At 44.3% G+C, this 21,296-nt stretch overlaps 1 long non-coding RNA gene across 2 annotated transcripts; it reads left to right on the top strand.

Moving 5' to 3' along the window:
• The first annotated feature begins 1,646 nt into the window (after positions 1-1,646).
• LOC128851007 (uncharacterized) lies at positions 1,647-11,958 on the top strand. 2 transcript variants are annotated; one of them, XR_008448296.1, is made up of 5 exons: positions 1,647-1,792; positions 1,910-1,957; positions 8,990-9,163; positions 10,370-11,065; positions 11,145-11,958. It is a non-coding gene; the product is annotated as an uncharacterized LOC128851007 (long non-coding RNA). The 2 variants fall into 2 exon arrangements; XR_008448295.1 differs by having other exon boundaries at positions 10,370-11,958.
• The last annotated feature ends 9,338 nt before the right edge of the window (positions 11,959-21,296 follow it).

Raw genomic sequence — 21,296 nt, 5'->3', positions numbered from 1 at the left:
ATTCACTGAGATACAGCTCTCAGAAGCCTATCATTAAGTTACATACAGTATGCATTACATAACCATATTCTCATACACCATTTAGATAGAATTTAACATTGATTAAATGTCTTTGATCTGTCTCATGCAGTAGCAAAGTCACAGAGACTGTCCTATTTCTCAGCAGCTGAAGAAGTAGCAAACTCTCAAGGGCATTTTCAGCTGTTTGTTACTGATCTTCTTCTTGCCCTTTTCCCATCAGTCTTACCATTGCATGCAGCTACATGTTTTGTGTAGTCGTCAGGCTAATATGTCCAGGCTGACAAGTACAATAAAGCTAGCTCAGAGAAGCTAAAAGTGAAAGCAGACCCCAGACATAAGAGGAAAGGCAGTGACACTCCTATATTTACACCAAGTACAGACACAGCCTTTGCTTTTATCAGCTGAGTTGCACCCCTTCCTCTCACAGAACTAACTCAATACGATCACTGTTGCAACATCATTAGTCGGCTGGCACTGCAGGGATCTGTGAATCTCAGGCATGTACAAAAAGCAAGTCAGCTAGGAGCATGTGCCTCTAAGCCACAGAGCACTGGGACAGGGAGGGAGAGAGGGGAAGAAAATACACTGAAGCTCTGCCATTTTAGGCATCCTGAATATCAACACACGGATCTTTTCACCAACACGTCTCTGAGCAGAAGCTTAGAAGAAAATTTCAGAGTGAGTAGGAATCTTATAAAGCCATGTGGGTACATAAAGAAGAGCTGACTTGTTTGAGAAGTGCAGGGGACTGGTTTAAAAAAAGAGAGGCATTAGGAGCCATGCAGACAGAGGATTAAAAGAAGGGGCAGGGATTAGCAGAAAAGATCAGAAATAGCAAGATGAGCAAGAAAGGGGCCTGTGAAGGTACAGAATGAAAGGAAAAACTAGAACAGCAACAGTGAGTGATACAAAGGGATAGGGAGAGAAAGAGCAGAATGGAAAGGGAGAGGAAGACAAGGCACTTGCAGGCACAGAGAAAAAAAGAACTCAAGGATCAGGCCAGTGAAATTGTGGAGAAAAAGAGAAGGAAGCAGATTGCAACAAAGTTGGAAAAGGAAAAATGTACTACGGGTGCAGGACAGAGACAGAAGGGTTGAAAGAAAAAGGAGAGAAGACAGAACAGAAAAACAAAAGAAGAGGAATACAGGAAAACCAAGGAAAAAAAAGTAGTATGACAGCACTATAAATACAAAGAACCAAGAAGTCCAACCCTAAAATATTCAATACCTAGTCACGCCACTAGCACAATATTATATTGAAAGGACATATGCTGTTATTCCTGCTAAGATTCCTTTTTTGCATTCTGTGCTTTTCCTGCTGTGAACATAAGGCCGTTAATAAAATACAGCTGCTCCCCAGGCCCTATTTATGCCTTTGAGGAGGTTCACCCCACCCTGTTCCCAGGTGGTGGGTGGGGAGGCTCAAGGGTATATAAGCCACAGGCCTTCCCTCTGGAGGTCATTCAGCTTCTGATCTTCTTTGGGATCAGTGCTCTGCTGTTCTTTCAAGTCTTTGCTGCTTTTAAGTGTGCTCAGTTACTTTAGGAATTTTTGGGTTTTTTTACTCAGCTGAGACTTTGTGTTTTTTGCTGCTGCCGATGGGGCTGCCTCTGGAACTGGATGAGCGTCTGAGGTGAGGTTGGATCGTGGAGAGAAGGGATGTGATAGAGTTGACTTTCTCACAAGCACTAAAGTAATTTTGTCTCTTGGAACTGTAGGTGCCTCAGCCGATGGCAGCTGCAGGGCCTGATGTTTGAGCGAGCACGGAGCAGGTGAGCAGAATGCCTTGGCGCTTTTGCAGTGGGGGTGGAGGTGTAGTCCAAGATGTTGGCACTGAGCGGTGTGGTGCTGATGGTTGGCACTGTTTTTCTCTTTTTGTTTCCTTGCAGATGATGAAGAGGAACCTGGGGACTGCAGGATTGTTCCAGTTAACCGAGGTGATTTGAGCTGCTTCGGGCAAGGAGAGCTTCAGTCATGGCCCTCTGCAAGCTAAGTTGAGCGAACGGGGCTGAGAAGAGGGAAGAAGGTTGGGGATGGCAGGGAGGGGTTTTAAAGGTAACGTAGAGGGAGAGGGCCATGCAGGGGGAGTCCCATTTGGTCGGGCAAAGGCAGAGGGGCCGACTTCTCAGCCCAAAACTAGCATGGGGAGGGCAGCTCCAGCCCGTGTCTGTTGTTGTCTCATTTCCGTAGTCTGTGTGCCACGTCTTAAGTTTTCTGCAGGTCTTGATGTTCTCTCTGCTTTCAAGGCATGTGGGACATGCCTCGGGCATCGTCTCTAGGGCCCCAAATGCTTGTACTCATCAATGCGGTGTCGATCGGGCACTGCTCTTCTTGCATCACAATCCTAAAGCGTGGATGGGTCTTGTCATTTGGAAATTTCCGGTCTGTTGTCTCTTGCTGCAGCCTTGCAGCCTGCGTCGGCATCCGTTAGATGTTCGTTAGACATGCATTTTCTTGGATCCCTGTTCCAGGACTTGTTCCGTGCATCCTCTGCATCTCTACGTCTTTCCGCGGGGCTTCCTGCCCGTGTCTCTTGTCATCTAGTTTCTGTAGTGTGTGAGCCAAGTCTTAAGCTTTCTGCAGGTCTTGATGTCCTCTTTGCACTCAAGGCATGCCGGACATGCCTTGGTGACGGAGACCAGCTCACAGGGACGCCTAAATCGACAGACGGACTACCACTCTGGTGGCAAGTAGCAACATTTTATTCTCCAAACGGAGTTTTTATACTCTTCTGGTTGAGATAACATCGTACTTGTATGCACTGTTTACATACTTTATTATTATTCTTGTTGTGAGAAAGCAGGCTCTACAAGTTCTACAAAACAAGGGTCTACGCGTCTGTCCAGAGTTCACATAACATCCTTAACTAAATCTGCAGGTGTTCCTGGAGTGTATACATTTAGCTTGGGCCCTGGAATAGGGAGAAACGCATTATACTGCCAAGAACCTCTGTGTCCGCATCCTCCCTTCCAGGAGGAGCGGCTTTTAATCTCAGCACAGTTTTCTGTTATCGACCCTTTCAGGCCCCACAGAACACTGCTCTCAAGGCCTCTGGCTTCATCATTCTGCTTTTGACCCTTTCAGGCCCTCAGAATGTATAATGGTTCTCCTCATTTCACCCTTTCTTTTTAAATTGAAAGCGGAATCGGTTTATCTTTAATGTGTTCCAATTTCATTTTTTTCATGTCCACGACTATTTGCCGAAACTGTTTTATGATAAGCCTTAAGATGTATGGACAGACAAGTAGTCCCAAAAGAATTACAATAGCAATTGTTATTAAGCCATAAATCCCTTGTTTAAAAGATTCAAAAGATGGAAAGGCAGATCTCAAAGCATTAACAAAGGTTTCTGCCTGTTTGGCTACTGATAGATCTACCTTATGGGAGTTTAACATATCTTGAATATGTTGCTTTAATTTATCCAAATCCAGAGAGGTGTTAGCATTATTCCAAATGCCTTGTAAGTGACTTTGGATTTTATCCCATGAAAACATAGTACAATTATATTCTACTGGGGTTACACAAATAGTACGATATTCTGCATGACACATTAGTGTCCCAGTCATGTTGGATAATCACCTCCTCACATGATGATTCGGTACGATTGATTTGAAAACACATTGGATTGCCATCTAACCTTCCAGAAAAATTAAAACGTGCTGAAAAGATCACAATATGTTTATCAGAATATTGTCCCATAAACATAGTCTGATTATTATATATGGGAATATCTGTCGGCTCTTCCCATGTAACTGGATGGATAACAGGAGGGTTGGGAACAAAGGCCCAATATGTTTCTGCCTTACATCCGTGTTGTAACAGCCATAGGGTGCTCAGCAACATTGCTAATAATCGAATCCCCGTCTCCCAGTCTCGGCTCAACGACAGCCTCTGCATTCGTCGCCGTAGTTTCCCCATTCTTGTTTTTGGCATGTCGGATGCGCCTTTCCGGAATCCACCGTGGCGAAGTTTCGTCTGTAGGAAGAACACAAACATACCCTCTGCCCCAGATCAGTACCGGATCAGGACCATACATTTTTCCATTCATTGGGTCTTTCCAGTATACCTCAGGCTTAATATTAATTTTATGATTCCATTGTCTGTCAGCAGCAGATTGACCATCTTCGTCCAATGTTAAAAAATTGAGGACGCATAGGGCATGCGATAATAAAGAAAATGGGTTATCCTTTACCCCCCATGTCCCCCTTTTTATTTTTTTAATTTGAGTTTTCAAAAGATGATTATACTTTTCAACAATTCCTTGCCCTTGTGGATTATATGGAATACTCGTTTTGTGTTGGATGGAAAATTGCTGACAAAAGGTTCTGAATCCTTGACTGGTATAGGCAGGGCTGTTATCAGTTTTAATCGTTTTTGGGATTCCCAGGACACTAAAACAATAGAGTAAATGAGTACATACATGTGATAATTTTTTCTCCTGACAGGGCAGATGCCACGGAAAAATGTGAGAAAGTATCTATGGTGACATGAACATATGAAAGTTTTCCAAAGGCTGGAATATGAGTGACATCCATTTGCATAAATCATTAGGTAATAAGCCCCTAGGGTTGATACCATATTGAGGGGCAGGTAATAATGGAGCACAGGAGGGACAGTTCTTAACTATTGATCGCGCTTGTTGTCGAGTAATACTACACATTTTTCTTAAAGTTCGAGCTGATAAATGATGTAATTCATGTAGGTGTGTGGCTTTGGATATGTTATATACTTGTGGTTTCGTCAGATTATCAGCTGCTTGATTACCTTGTGCCATAGGACCAGGCAGGTTAGAATGACTACGAATGTGTCCCACAAAAACTGGACAATCCCTTTGTAACAGCAGGGATTGTATAAGGCTCAAATGCTGTTGGATAAAAGTCACTTTAGGATTTATGAGTGGTACTGTTTCAAGCATGTACAAGGCTTGCACAATGTATAGGCTATCCGTGATGATATTCAAAGTCTGAGCATATTTCAGTAAGGCTTGATAGACAGCATATAATTCAGCCATTTGTGCAGATACGTCCTGTAATATCCAAACATAATGATTAGATGGTGCTAATAACACAGCACGACCATTTGAAGAACCATCAGTATACACAGTCAAAGCGTCTTTTAGAGGTGCTTGTCTTACAATCGTTGGGAAAACAACAGAATGGTATGTGGTGAAGCTAAGTAATTTGTTCAATGGATATTTACTGGATATTTCCCCTGGAAAATTTGCAAGGGATAAAGCAAACTCATCCATCATATTGAGCAGCCATGTAATTTGATCTGGTTTATAAGGCAGGACTATTTTAGCTGGTTCTTTTCCAAGATAAGTTATACTTAATTTTCACCCTTGTTTTACACACTCTGCAATTTTATGAGGATATGATTTTAGGGCAACATTTTGACTATGACGGCCATGGATCCAACAGAGGATTCCATCTTGATACAATACCCCAGTGGGAGACAACTTAGTGGGAAGAATAAGTAATTCCCAAGGTTTAGTTAAATCAGCATAAGTCAATTTAGCATCTGCCATGGCCTTCTCAACTTTTGCCAAGGCTTGAGATGCTTCTTTCATCAATTTACGAGGAGAATTAGGATCAGGTTTTCCTTCCAATATTTTAAACAAAGGGCTAAGCTCTGAAGTGGTGAGTTTCAGGAATGGCCTTATCCAATTGATATCACCCAAAAGTTTCTGAAAATCATTTAAGGTTGTCAGGTGTTGTACTGAAAGGGCAATTTTTTGTGGTGCAAAATACTTAGGGTATAGCTGAAACCCCAAGTATCTAAAAGGAAAAGTTCGCTGTATTTTATCTTGGGCTATCTTCAGCCCATTTCATTCCAATTGTTGCTCCATATGGGAATAGGCCGCTACTAGTAATTCGACAGATTCAGCAGCCAACAAGATGTCATCCATATAGTGGATACAAATCAATGATGGAAAACACTGTCTCGTCTGTTTAAGACTTTTATCCACAAATTTCTGACATAATGTAGGACTATTAGCCATACCTTGAGGTAAAACTTTCCATTGATAGCGGTCCATAGGTTCGCTGTAGTTAATAGAAGGAACACTAAAAGCAAATCTGTGACAGTCATCAGGATCTAGCAATATGGTATAAAAACAGTCCTTTAAGTCTATGATCAGCAAATGCCTGACACAGAATAACAAAAACATACATATTGGATGACCATCAAGTCGTCTATGGGCTTTTTTTTTTTTTTTTTTCTGAGCAATGCTTTTTTCAATTTCACCCAAAGTTTGTTGTGTATCACTCCTAAAAGTACAAGGTGCTATTAAAGCCACGTCCTCCCTTAAGAAGATCAAATAATGGACTTAGTTCTGCATTAGTTATACCCAAATAAGGTTTAACTCGATTGATTGTTTTTAGGAGCTTTTGTAAATTGTTTTAACTACTATTTGCAATTTGGCTTGCTGGGGTTCAATTGTAGCATTCAAAATTTTCCACTCAAGATATTTCCAGGTTTGAATTTTTTCCAGGTGCGACTTGAAGGCCTATTTTCTCTAATACAATCTTTGAAATGGTATTAATTGAGTAATACAACTGCTTTGGGTGATATACACAGGTGGGAAAGGAATATAAACCGTAGCTTGTATTTGTCCAGTAAAATCAGAATTAATAACACCAGGTTACACAAAAAGACTTTGCAAAGTGACACTCGAATGACCTACTAACCAAAACACTTAAACCTTTACCAATAGGACCAAAACCTGCAATCCCTTATTATTGAGGAGGCTGTAGAGAAGATCCAAGCAGGAGCATTTACTGTTGTCACACGTCTCCGCCACATGCTGGGTTGCTGGTTTCTTTGGTTCTTTGATGTTAACGGTTTACCCCCGGCTTCTTTTATCTGTTTTTACCTGTATGGAAATTCTCAAAGGTGCAAATGCATTAACTTTTCTATTCCTTTGCAGTTTTTTACTCTCAGAGGATACTTCTTTTGGGATCTTAAATCATGTCTTCATTAGTATCTGGCTAAAATTCCCTTTATGGCTGTCTGCACTAGGACCCAGCAGTTGCTGATCTGATAAGGGACACTGGAATGCAGAGTGTTCTTCATAAACTGTTACTCCCCTAGAGAGAGATAGAAACTCCCAAGCTGAAGCAAAACAAAAAACCTTCACTTTCAAACAAAATCAGGAGTAAGGGGGGGGGGGGAGGGGGTGGTGGGGGGAACTCACACACAGCCACAGGGCTGGGGTTTTTTTCATTTTTTTGTTTTGTTTTGTTTTCTACGTTCTTTTTTCTATTTTTCTATTTTTTCTTTTTCCGTTTTCTTTTCTGTTTTTCTTTCTGTATTTCATATTTTCTTTCTTTTTTCTATTTTTTTTTCTTTTTTTTTTCTTTTTTTTTTTTTTTTTTTTTTATATATTTATTTTAAAATCTTGTCATCTGCAGCCTTTCACTTCAAAGGTCCCAGGTAAATCTACCTGTTTGCCGGCTTAGTGGACGTTTGAGATTGAAAGGTTTCAGAGTTGCATTTTAAAGATTAATCAAAACAGAGGCTCAATATAACCAAAACCCAATTTGCAAGTCTTACAAATGTTTAAAGCGCTTTAAACACACACACACGTACACACATAGAACCACTCTTTTGAGAGCTAGCTTAATATGCTTATACAATATTGTTTACGACCGGTCAATAAGAACAGCATGATGGTATGAATATTTAAATTACACACGGCACTGAACACACACAACACTCAAGACATGCACATATATCACAAAATTTAAAAAACGATCAATCTGTTTTCTAGTAATCTTTACTCCTCTAGCACCAGGCAGAGACTTTAACATGCTAGCAAAACCACTACGTTCGTTACTTGAAGCAATTCTCATTTTTTTGTCGTCTGTCTAAAATACCCTTGTCCTCGCCCTCGTTTCCAACTTACCAACCGCGGCTCGTGAAGGCGAGCGACGTCCTGTCCTTTAGCAACCGAGTATCCCGGGTTTCGGCACCAAATGACGGAGACCAGCTCACAGGGACGCCTAAATCGACAGATGGACTACCGCTCTGGTGGCAAGTAGCAACATTTTATTCTCCAAACGGAGTTTTTATACTCTTCTGGTTGAGATAACATCGTACTTGTATGCACTGTTTACATACTTTATTATTATTCTTGTTGTGAGAAAGCAGGCTCTACAAGTTCTACAAAACAAGGGTCTACGCGTCTGTCCAGAGTTCACATAACATCCTTAACTAGATCTGCAGGTGTTCCTGGAGTGTATACATTTAGCTTGGGCCCTGGAATAGGGAGAAACGCATTATACTGCCAAGAACCTCTGTGTCCGCATCCTCCCTTCCAGGAGGAGCGGCTTTTAATCTCAGCACAGTTTTCTGTTATCGACCCTTTCAGGCCCCACAGAACACTGCTCTCAAGGCCTCTGGCTTCATCATTCTGCTTTTGACCCTTTCAGGCCCTCAGAATGTATAATGTTTCTCCTCACCTTGGGTACCATTGATGAGTGAAAGCAGACAAGGGGGGTTGGGAGGTTTTGTTAGAGCTTGGTGTTCTTCGCCTTGAAGACCTTGGAAGTTGATAATGAAGGAGCCAGCTAGCGGGAGTTTAGTGATAAGTGGGCATTGGAATGCAGAGAGATGGCTCCATTTAGTTCACGAGTTTGAAAGCAGCCAGAGGAGACTGAGCCTGCACAAAGTTCAAAAAGAAAAATATTCATCCCGAAGAAGACTTCCTACTTCATTTCTGAGGCCCCGGCCCATGACCTGCAGGAGGCACTACGCAGGTGTGAGTCTTGAGCGCATTTTCCAGAACTAATTATAATAGAAGTGGGGAAAGGGTAGGAATATGTAGTAGGCACTTTTACCTATGCATATCTTTACACTAGAAGTAGCTGCTTGTTAAGCTATATGGTGTGCAAGCTAGGAAGAGAACCCCCTTGCACCCTAGCACTGATAATAAACATATCTGCTTTATAACTTATTTTGGGTTATAGGGTTCGATTCTGCAAAACAATTTGGCACCCCAGATGGGACACCCTCTCTGCCTGGCTGCAGGATCGGTGGGGAGTGGGACATTCTAAGGCGCGCCCCAGTAAGCTGTTTCTCCGGAGAATCTCCCATCTCTACTCGATCGCTGGGGAGGGAGAGACCATCAGCGGGCAGACCAGGTATGCGATTTATGTATGATACAGTAGAATAATTTGGATTTACCTGCAGGGTAGTAGGGGATAAGTCTGTAAATCGTGGATGGGATGCCTCATGTGGTGACGAAGGGTTAGGGTTGCTTTGTCAAGACCCCATAAGTCCGTGAGGGAGGGATATGAATCCCCTACTTGCGCGGGGTGAGGAGGTGGCACTGCCTGCCCCTGGGTAAAACAGCGAATTTGCTGTTGTGGTCTGGTACGGATGCTCGCTGCTGTGATAGCAGAACAGTGGGTAAAATATAATCCCAAGATTCTCATTAGGCGGAGACGCGGAGTGAGGGATTATGGTAATATAGACAAGATAATATTATAGTATAATACTATTACGAATTGGGTTCTCCTTGCTGAGGAAGCAGGAGTGCTGCATACGAGATAGCTATCATCTTCTACACCTGTTGCATATCTTCAGTATCGGTGCCGTGTATATTTTAACATCGTTAAGAGCTCATTCTAAACTTCTCCTATGTTGTGGAGTGTTTGTATGTGAGTGTGTGGTTGCATGAGATGCGCAATTGAGTGCGAAGCGAATGCGGAGTTCCGATCTGCGGTTCTGCTCTCCTGCCAAGGAAACAGCCGAAGAAGAATGAAGCGAGTGATCACTGTTATATGTTGTGTGTTTTATGTTATAAGTATATTCTGTGAATTGTTTGACGTATAACAGAGTAGCAGTGGAATTGAGAGGGATAGCTTACCGGGGGACGTTCTTCCTCAGAGGTGGACTGAACTCAAAATGTTGAAGGACTTGCAAATTGTTTAGAAGCCCTGTTTGTCTTGATCCTAGGAATGCACCTATGAAGCCTTTTAATTGCAAACGTCCATTGAGCCGGCAAATGGGTATATTTACTTAGGACCTTTGGAATGGAAGGCTGCAAAGGATGAAATTTTACAATACCTAGCTAGAAGGAGGGAAGGATAAAAAAGGAGAAAAATGGGAGAAGGGACTGAGAGTGCCCCTCCCTTTTTCCCCCTTCCTGGTATGCGAGTTGTGTGTTAGGTGCTGTGCGTGTGAGTTAACCCTTCCCCTTCCGCAATGTGAGTTAAGTGCTCTGTGTGAGAATAAAGAATAATTTGAAAGTGTAAAAGCAAAAGGCTTGCGATGATGGGAGGGCCAGGGTGGGGTGGGGGTGGGCAGAATTGGGCACTGGTTTTTTTCTTCTTGTTTCCTTGCAGATGAAGAAGAGGAACCTGGTGACTGCAGGATTGTTCCACTTAACCGATGTGATTTGAGCTGCTTTGTCTAAGGACAGCTTCAGTCCTGTCCCTCTGAATGCGAAGTTGAGGGACGTAGGCTGGGAAGAGGGGAGAAGGTCCATGGGTATATGACTAGATAATGGGTTTTTATTTTGTGTTTTTACTTTGCAAGTACTGAGCAATGAGCCAAGCACAATAGTGGCAGTGGAGCTGAATTGGGTGAGGAGAGCGATAGTGAGTTATGTGAAGCAGCAGTTATTGTTCGTCTGCCTTAATGTCCTTGAAGGGACAGCCGTCCTTTGATGTTTATGTATTACTGTTGGAGTGTGCGTGTCAGAGGTTAGTTCTTTGTTATTGTCTTTCAGATGCAGAGGGACATCCTGTGAAGCAAAGGTCACTGATGGCATTGGTCATAGAGTGTCATAGGTAGGTGGGTCTGCTTTGGTTTTGTTGGGAATATGTGACCTACGGCTATATGACCTGCTTATGTGGGTGTAGTAGCCCTGGCGCAGACTTGGTCAAGGAGAGGAATGGTTAGTTGCCTGAAGTCATGGTTATTGTTCAGGTGTTTTATAATCCATGATGTTACAACCAACATTTGCTGTTTGCGTCTTGGAGCACGTGCCTCACCGTGGCCTAACAGGATGATGGAGGCTGGGGGGATGGATAGTCCAGGTAATGGAGTGGGAGATGGGAATTGCTGGGCACAGCCTGTGTATTTTGATCGTATCTAAGCACCGCTCTTCTTTTGCAGTCTCTTCATGCAGCCTCAGTGGGGCAAAGCTTCATTTCAACAAGTAGTTTGAGAGGTGAGGAGATGGTTGTCCAAATGGGTGTCTAAGAGCAAAGTAGTACATCGTAACTCAGTTGAGCGTTTCTTTGGTTTTGCATGTTCCACACAAGCTGCCTTTGGAAAAGGAAGAGCATTTGAGGTGATCTGGGTAGTAGGGAGGAGCGTGAACCTAATTTTGTGCAAGTGCAACATTAATTTTGTCTCTCTTATCTGAGGTGCCCTAAGTGATGACAGCTGCAGCATCTGACATTTTGAGTGAGCATGCAGGAGGTGAGCAGAATGCCTTGGCAGTTTTGCGGTGGGTGTGTGTCGGTGTAGTACAAGATGTTAGCAGTGAGCAGCAGCGTGATGGTGGTTGTGGACATTGTGTGTTTTCTATTTGGTTTTCATGGAGATGATGAAGAGGAACTGCGTGACAGTAGAATCGCTCTAGTTAGGCCCCATTGATGAGCAAAAGCAGACATGGCGGTTGGGAGTTTTCATTACAGCTTGGTGCTGTTCACCTTGAAGTCCTTGGAGGCTGATAATGAACGAGTAAGCTAGCAGAAGTTTAATGATTAGTGGGCATTGGCTGCTTTTGGTTCACGAGTTTGAAAACAGCCAGAGGAGACTACATCTGTGCAAAGTTCAAGGAGAAAAAATTTCTGGTGTGGAAGACTTCTTACTTCATCCCTAATATCTGGGCCTATGACCACCAGGAGGCACTACACAGATTGAAGACTGGAGTTAACTTTCCAGAACTAGTTATAATACAAAGTGGGGAAAGGTTATGAATATGTAGTAGGTGCTTATAACTATGCATATCTTGACACTATAAGTAACTGCTTGTAAATTTATACGGTGTGCAAGCTAGGAGGAGAATCCCCTTGCACCCCAGCTCTGGAAATAAACATACCTGCTTTATAATTCATTTTGGGTTATTGGGTTTGATTCTGCAAAACAATGTGGTTTGAGCTTTTCCTGTGATGGGCAGTTTCAGACTCTTGCTGCTCTGAAAGCTAAGTTGGCGGACCAGGGACATGTGGGAATAATCTTCTTTGGGCAGGTAAATATGGGTGAGGGTTACTTTTCAGCCAAACACCAGCCTCTGACAGGCAGGGCAATTCCAGCCTCTGTCTGTATTGTTTTGTAGTTTATCTAGTCAGTGTCCTGTGTTTTAGATCTTCTGCTGGTCTGCACATCCTCTTTGTGTTCAAGACACACAAGTATGTGCTTTGGGCACTGTTTCTACGGTTCTGAATGCTTGCACTCATCCCATTGGCCACAGCCCCTCGATCCAACTTGTTCAGATCCCACTGCACAGCCTTCCTACCCTCCAATAGATCGACACTTCTTCCTCCTTTAATGTTATCCACTAACTTGCTAAGGGTACATTCAACCTCACCATCCACATCGTTCATAAAGATATCGAACTGCCCTGGACTCAGCACTGAGCTCTGGGGAACACCACTTGTTACCAGTCTCCCACTAGATTTTAGACCATTTACTGCTGTTCTTTGGGCTGAGCCATCACTAAGTTTTTAACCCAGCAGAGGGTATGCCTCTCCAGGCCAGTGGTAGCCAGTTTCTCAAGGAGAATATTGTGAGATACTGTGTCAAAGGCTTCCATAAAGGTCAGGTACATTGTATCCACAATTTTTCCCTCATCCATCAAGCAGGTCACTTCCTCATAGAAAGTGATCAGGTTAGTTTGGCAGGACCTGCCTTTCATAAACCCACGCTGAGTGAGCCTGGTCACCCAGTTGTCCTGTATGTTGCACCTAAGACAACCTGCTCCATGACCTTCCCTTGCACTGAGGTCAGACTGACAGGTCTGTAGTTTCCTTTCTCTCCAGCTCTTCATGTAAATGGGTGCAACATCTGCCACGCTCTGGACCAATGGAACTTCACCAGTCAGCCAGGTCTGGTGGTAGGTGGTGCAAAGAGGTTTGGCAAGCATGTCTGCCAGCTCTCACTATCATTGGGTGAATCCCCTCTGGCCCCATAGACATGAATACCTAATTTGCCTAAGCAGGTCTCTAGCCCTTTCCTCTTGGAGCAAGGGAGCCTTGTTTAGTTCTTCCTCCCTGTGTACAGCCTCATAGAATCACTAGGTTGGAAGGGACCCAATAGATCATTGAGTCCAACCATTCCTAACACTCCCTATACCATGTCTCTCAGCACATCATCCACCTGTCCCTTAAACATCTCCAGGGAAGGCGACTCGACCACCTCCCTGGGCAGCCTGTTCCAGTTCCCAATGACCTTTTCCCTGAAAATTTTTTTCCTGATGGCCAGCCTGAACCTCCCCTGGTGGAGCTTGAGGCCATTCCCTCTTGTCCTATCCTCTGTCACTTGGGAGAAAAGGCCAGCTCCCTACTCTGCACAACCTTCTTTCAGGTAGTTTTGGAGAGCTATAAGGTCTCCCCTCGGCCTCCTCTTCTCCAGGCTAAACAACCCCAGCCCTTCCAGCCGCTCCTCATAAGACTTGTTCTCCAGCCCCCTCACCAGATTCGTTGCTCTTCTCTGGACACACTCCAGAGCCTCAATATCCTTCTTGTGGTGAGGGGCCCAGAACTGAACACAGTAGTAGAGGTGCAGTCTCACCAGGGCCAAGTACAGAGAGGGAATAACTTCCTTGGACCTGCTGGTCACGCCGTTTCTGATACAAGCCAATGTGCTCTTGGCCTTCACAGCCACCTGGGCACATTGCTGGCTCATGTTCAGTCAGCTGTCAACCAGCACCCCAGATCCTTCTCCTCTAGGCAGCTTTCAAGCCAGACTTCTCCTAGTCTGTAGCACTGCATAGGGTTGTTGCACCCCAAGTGCAGGACCCTGCATTTGGCCTTGTTAAGCCTCATGCCATTGGTCTCAGCCCATCGCTCCAGCCTGTTCAGGTCCTTTTGCAGAGCCTCCCTACCCTCTATTAGATCCACGCTTCCACCCAGCTTAGTTGTCATCTGCAAACTTGCTAAAAGTGCACCCAATGCCTTCATCCAGGTCATTGATAAAGATATTGAACAGGGCTGGACCCAGTTCTGAGCCCTGGGAAAACCAATTTGTAACTGGCCTCCAGCTGGAGTTAAGTCCATTTACCACCACTGTCTGGGCCCAGCCATCCAAATACTTTTCAACTCAGGAGAGTGTGCACCTGTGCAGGCCAGAGGCTGACAGCTTCTGAAGCCGAATGCTGTGAGAAACTGTGTCAAACGCCTTACTGAAGTCCTCAAAGACTACCTCCACAGTCTTTTCATCATCCAGTACTTGAGTCACTTTGTCATAGAAGGCAATCAGGTTAGTTTGGCAAGACCTGCCTTTTGTGAACCCGTGTTGGCTCAGGAGGTGGAGTATCCAGGGAACATCTCACGTTATGATTAAAGACTGAGGCAAAGGTGGCTGTAAGCCCCTTATCTTCATCCTTTGTAACTATTGTTTCCCCCTGCATCCAGTAAAAGATGGAAATTCTTCTTGGTCCTTCTTTTGTTATTGATGCATTTTTAGAAGGATTTCATATTATCTTTCACAGAATCGGCCAATCTAAGTTCTAATTGGTCTTTAGCCTTTCTGATTCTTTTGTCTACACCATCTCACTTCATCTTTGTAGTCCTCACAAGTCACCTGCCCCTTCTGCCAGAGTTTGTATATTTTCCTCTTTTTCCTGATTTCCAGCCAGAGCTCTTGACTCAGCCAGGCACATCTGTGGATGTTTGTCTGGTTGGAGCTGCTCTGCCTGAAGCACAGACATGCTAGTGAAGAGAAGAATAACAGTGACATCCTATGATTAATAGAGAGCCTGGGGTGGTGCATACACAGAGGGCACAAAAATAGGAGCAGAGACACAAAGAAAGAATGCAGACACACACAAAACAAGCCCAGAGACAACAACAATGGGCACCGAGGTGCCAATATGAACCCCAGAGACCCAAGCTTAAGGTCCCCAAAATGGGCTCAGAGACCCAAAAAACCAAGTCCCCCAAGTGGGCAGAGACTCAAAAAATGGTCTCAGAGACCCCAAAAGAAGCCTCAAGAACCTGAAAATGGGACCAGAGCCCCCCAAATGAGCAAAGACACCCTAAAACAAGCACAGTGGTCTCCAAAATGGGAACAGAGACCCCCAAAATTAGGCACAGAGACCCCCAAAATTAGGCACAGAGACCCAAACACAAGCCCTGTGACCCCTTCAACAAGCCCAGAGCGTGTGTTCATTGCAGCACTGTCTGTCTGTAGAAGCATTTTGAGTGGTACAGTCAGAAAGAATTGTTCCTCTTGCTGCACCCTTCTGTAAACATTGATGGAAATAATATATTTTAACACTAAGAGGGTGCCTGGGCTGCTTTTCTGTGCCAAACTTTCACACAAACGTGATTGAGAATATCTTACTGTGAAGCATTTATATTTGATGAGAGATGATTTAGTCCAAATAATTCTTAATCATGTACAAAACCCAGAATAAATACTAAAATAAATGGTATTCTCACTGGTTGTTTATAAAACTTAGTCCAGTGATGCCGTTTACAGTCTTGCAAGTCCTGACTTTCATGGTGGTTTCCATTCAGGGGCACAAGTGAAAACTTTTGACACTTAATTTGTGGGAGATTCTCTTCTCATCTTTATATGGGTCACAGCCTAGGATGAGGGGAACTGGAAGGACAGAGAAGAAAAAATGAGCGAAGCAGGAAAGCACTGTTGTTTGCTGCCGACAGCAGCTTCCTCTTATTATTCCGGTTCTCTGCTCCCTCTGCGCGACAGAAAAGCACTACTGTAGCCCAGTCGTCGAACACGGCTCTCTTCTGCCACCGGGTGACCGAAACGCGGTACTGCAGCCCGAGTCGTCAAACCCGGCTCTTCCCTGCTACTGAGCGACAGAAAAGTGGTTCTGCAGCCCGAATTGATTAACCCTGCTCTCTGCTGGCACCGGGTGACCGAAACGCGGTACTGCAGCCCGATTCGATTAACTCGGGTCTCTGCTTCCACCGGGTGACCGAAAAGCGGTTCTGCAGCCAAAATCGATTAACCCGGCTCGCTGCTGCTATGGGGTGACTAAAACGCGGTACTGCAGCCCGAGTCATAAAACCCGGCTCTTCCCTGCCACCGGGTGACCGAAAAGCAGTACAGCAGCCTAAAACAAAGAATGAAAGAGTTAACCAACACAGGTATTCAGTAACAAGAATTGAAGGCATTTTTTCAAAACAAGGACATGTTATCAGGAACACTCGGAGCCCAGGCAGAAGCTGTGTAGCTCTGCTTCAGTGAGAAAAGAGACTGTCCAAGGCTAACCGTTTCTGTGGTTTGAAACACAGCCAATTCATCTGAGGCCAGGAGTGGACTTATGATAATGGAATATTGGAAATAATTGTAATACTAATGCCCTTTTAGTGAACTCATTGTAGTAGCCTAGCCCACGTTAATGAGTATGTATCTTTTTACACTATAAGTAGCTGCTTGTTAGACAATACGGTGTGCAAGCTAGGAGGAGAAAATCTCTCCTATAAATAAAACATACCTGCTTTATCACTCTCCTGAGTTGTGAAGTTTGACTCTGCATGTCGTGGTCGAGTCAATTAACCTGGGACTCTGCTGTCACCGGGTGACACAAAAGTGGTTCTGCAGCCCGCATCCATTAATGTGTCTCTCTGCTGCCACTAGGTGACTGAAACGCACTACTGCAGCCCTAGTCGTGCTCTCATACAGTAGCAAAGTCACAGAGACCATCCTGTTTCTCAGCAGCTGAAGAAGTAGCAAACTCTAGAGGGTATTTGCAATTGTTTGTTATTGATCTTCTTCTTGCCTTTTTCCCACCAGTCTTACCATCCCATGCAGCCATGTCTCTTGTGTAGTCATCAGGCTAAAATGTCCAGGCTGATAAGCACAATAAATCTGTCATAGACAAGCTAAAAATAAAAGCAGTCCCCAGACAAAAGAAGGCAGGCTGGGAAACCCCTATATTTACATCAAGTACAGACACAGTCTTTGCTTTTATCAGCTGAGTTACACCCCTTCCTCTCACAGAACTCAATACAGTCACTGCTGCAACATCATTAGTCAGGCTCCAATTGCAGGGATATGTGAATCCCAGGCACGTACAAAAAGCAAGTCAGCTAGGGGCCTGTGCCTCTAAGTCACAGAGCGCTGAAGCAGGGAGGGAGAGAGGAGAAGAACACACACTAAAGCTCTGACACTTTAGACCTCCCAAAGATATGAACACAGAGATCTTTTCACCAATATTTTTCTGAGCAAATCTTAGAAGAAAATTTCAGCAAAAGAATCTTATAAAGCCACATGGATACATAAAGTAGAGCTGACTTGTTTGAGAACCACAAGGGACTGTATTAAAGAAAAACAGAGAAATTAGGAGCCCTGCAGACAAAGGATTATAAAAAAGCACAGTGATTAGCAAAAAAGATCAGAAATGGAAAGAGGAGCAGGAAAAGGGACTGTCAAGACACAGAATGAAAGGAAAAACTAGATTAACAATAGTGAGGAATACAAAGGGATAGGGAGAAAAAGAGAAGGATGGAAAGAGAGAAAGGAAGGCACTTGCAGGCACAGAAAAAGAAAGTACTCCAGGGATAAGGCCCATGAAATTGTGGGGAAAAAGAGAAGGCTATAGATTGGGACAAAGATGGAAAAGGAAAAAAGAACTATGGCCACAGGACAGAGACAGAAAACTGAAAAGAAAAGGGAGAGAAAACAGAAGAGAAAAATAAAAAAAAAGAGCTGGAGGGGGGGAATGTGAAAGAGCAAGTAAAAGAGCAAATACTCTTATTTCCAGTAAAGTTCCTTTTTTGCATTCAGTGCTTTCCTTGCTGTGAATGTAAGGCAAAGTTAATAAAACACAGCTGCTCCCCAGGCTCTATTTATGCCTTTGAGGGGTTTGCCACACCCTATTCCCAGGTGGTGGGTATGGAGGCCCCAGGGGTATATAAGCCACAGGCCTTCCACTAGGGAGTCATTCAGCTTCTGGTCTTCCTTAAGATCAGTGCTCTGCTAGTCTTTCAATTCATTGCAGCTTTGGGGTAGGTTAAGCTTTTTTGGTAAGGTTTTTGGTTGGTTGGTTGATTTCTTTGGGTTTGTTTTGTTTCTTTTTTAGAGAAGCAGAAGCTGCTGTTTGAGGTAAGAGTTTGGGACCAGCCTAGGCTAAGCAGCATACACAGCTGTAAGTACATTTGTTTTGTTTACAGAGGTGAGTGCTTTTCTTTTAAGGTCTGTAGTTTTTATTGGATGTTGGAGGGGGCAAGATGTTTCAATAGTTTGCTTTCTTTTTATTTCATTCTGTGGGCTTTGCCTTTGCCTAGAATTTCTGGTTATAGGACAACTTGTTGCTGTCCTTCATTCCATGTGGGATGATGCTTTGGCTCTAGAGCTTTTGCAGTTTGTAAAAGGCACCTTGTAGGTTGTAATAATCTAGAATTTAGTTTGCAAGCCTAGAGTGGGAGTTTGAATCTGTGGGCTGGCAGAAGATAGAAGTGGCCAGCAGAACACAGGGAAGGGTTTAGAAGCACCGATCTTAAGGAGCAGCAACGTAGAAGGGTTAGGGGGCTAAAAAAATAGCACAGGTACTCTTAGGAAGGAGCAGGGTTCCTTCTCTGACCATTCAGGAGGGAGAAGGACTTTAATGGCTTGGGGGATGGTTAGGGGAAGCAAGATGGGTTCATTAATCTTTCTCGGTTTAGTTTAGCAGTCAAATGTGAGGGCCATCCATGTTTGCCCTCTCTGCAGCTCATGGGTGATATGATGAAGTTGAGACACAAGGTATGGATCCTCTTGACCTTTGTGCAGCAATCGTCTGGTTTGAACATCAGATGAGTTTGATCTTGAGAAGCATCAACTACGCTCAAAACGTAATCTCTAGGGCTCCGAGATCTCTTCCCTTGTGCCTTCTACTTCCCGTATTCCCCCACTGACTTCTTTGGATGCATCCTGTCTCTATCCATCTGAATGTCAGAGACCTCGCTACTTAAAGGTATGGAGTCTGTGCTTTTCTGCAATGCAGGATTCTGTCCCTACTTTCCCTTGCATTTCTCAAGGAAGAGGATGGATGTTATCTTGGCTTGTGACAGTTAGCAGCAGAACAACTCTTCATCTAGTCTGTGGGCATGCAAGCCTCCCTTATTAGCAGAGTCTTGGATTTTTCCTTAACTTACCAGTGAGGTTTGCTCTAGTATCATTTGCAGTAGTTGTTACCTCATCCTTGTTATCAGTTATGGTTTTTACGGTCATTGAGTTTCCAGTTTAGGTTTTTGAGTAGTCCAATCCAACCATTGTGAGTTTTTCCATTGACTGACGGTCTCTGTAATTCCAGTCTCCATTGCTGCATGGTGAGTGTCCTGTGTTTTTTTGTCTTCTGTATCTATCATCTTTTACTGGTTTTCAATTAGAATATTTTTGCATATTTTTTTTCCCTCATTCCTGAGACTAAAGTTGGCTAATCTGCTAACATCTGGATCCCTGTGGCTCATCTTTTGTCCTGGGTATCACCACTACTATGTTCCTATGATGGGAGCGGTGGAGAGGAGAGGTAAGCAGACCACATGGAATTCTGTGGCACTGGTGAGGTAGTCAGGCTTATTCTCATCATTGTGGGGCTGATGGTGAGGAGGAAGTTAGATATATCTCAAAGAAAATAGTATTTGGCAACTTGGTTAAGTATTTACCCTTGGTTTTGCAGGTGCTGTGTGGGCCACCCTGGGAATTGGAAGAGCATTTGAGATGAGCTGAGTAGTATGGAGAAGGAGCATGAGACAGACTTCCAACAAGCATAACAGTAATTCTCTGGGAGTTAGTTGTCCCAGGTAATAATGGCCACAGCATCTGACACTAGAAATGGCGCATAGCAAGTGAGCGAGCAATGTGGCAGTTAGGCAGAGCAAGTTGTCGTGCAAGACACTGACATTGACCAGTGCAATACTGACTGTTGGCACTGTTTGTCTTCCATTTCATTTTCTTGCAGATGGCAAAGAGGAACCTGGTGACTGTAGGATCATCCCACATAGCTGATGCTGTTGGAGTTTTTTCTTTTTCTGCTGAGGATGACCCCTGGCCTTCTGAAAGCAAAGTTGAGGGGCCAGGGCTCAGGTGGAACTGGGAAGAGGGGAGAATGTTTGGGATGGCAGGGAGGGGTTTTAAAAGTAACGTAGGGGAGAGGACCATGCAGGAAGAGTCCTATTTGGGCAGGGAAAGGCAGAGGGGCCTACTTCTCAGCCCAAAATTAGCACGGGCAGGGCAGTTCCAGCCCACATCTGTTGTCATCTAGTTTTTGTAGTCTGTGCGCCACGTCTTAAGTTTTCTGCAGGTCTTGATGTCCTCTTTGCACTCAAGGCATGCCGGACATGCCTTGGGCACCATGTCTAGGGTCCCGAATGCTTGTACTCATCAATGCAGTGTCGATCGGGCACTGCTCTTCTTGCATCGCATTCCTAAAGCATGGATCGGTCTTGTGTTTTGGAAGCTTGGGATCAGATGTCTCTTGTGCTGCGGCCTTGCAGCCTGTGTCGGCATCCATGTTCATTAGTCATCCATTTTCTTGGATCCCTGTTCTGGGACTTGTTCCGTGCATCCTCTGCACCTCTAGGTCTTTCAGCAGGGCTTCCTGTTATCTTGTTTCTGTAGTCTGTGTGCCACGTCTTCAGTTTTCTGCAGGTCTTGATGTCCTCTTTGCACTCAAGGCATGCCGGACATGCCTTGGGCACCGTGTCTAGGGTCCTGAATGCATGTACTCATCAATGCAGTCTCGATCGGGCACTGCTCTTCTTGCATCGCAATCCTAAAGCATGGATCGGTCTTGTGTTTTGGAAGTTTGGGATCAGATGACTCTTTTGCTGCGGCCTTGCAGTCTACATCGGCATCTGTTTGTTAATCATCCATTTTCTTGGATCCCTGTTCTGGGACTCGTTCCATGCATCCTCTGCATCTTTAGGTCTTTAAACAGGGCTTCTTGCTTGTTCATCCTCCCAGTTGCGGCTGTATCTCTTTGTAATGAGCCACGGTCCTTCACTTTTCCAGGGCCCCCATAGACTTTGTTGTAGCCCCATACGGCGTCTTGCCTGATGGCATGTCTGGTCCAGGAATCATTCTTCCTACAGTGAGTTCTTTTGTCCCTGTTTCACGACATCTGTCTTGTGTGTGGTGTTGTTC

The sequence above is a fragment of the Cuculus canorus genome, chromosome 1, assembly GCF_017976375.1.
Source record: "Cuculus canorus isolate bCucCan1 chromosome 1, bCucCan1.pri, whole genome shotgun sequence".
Taxonomy (NCBI): Eukaryota; Metazoa; Chordata; class Aves; order Cuculiformes; family Cuculidae; genus Cuculus; species Cuculus canorus.
Note: the sequence above shows the minus strand (reverse complement) of the source record. Positions and strands in the feature narration are given on the sequence as shown.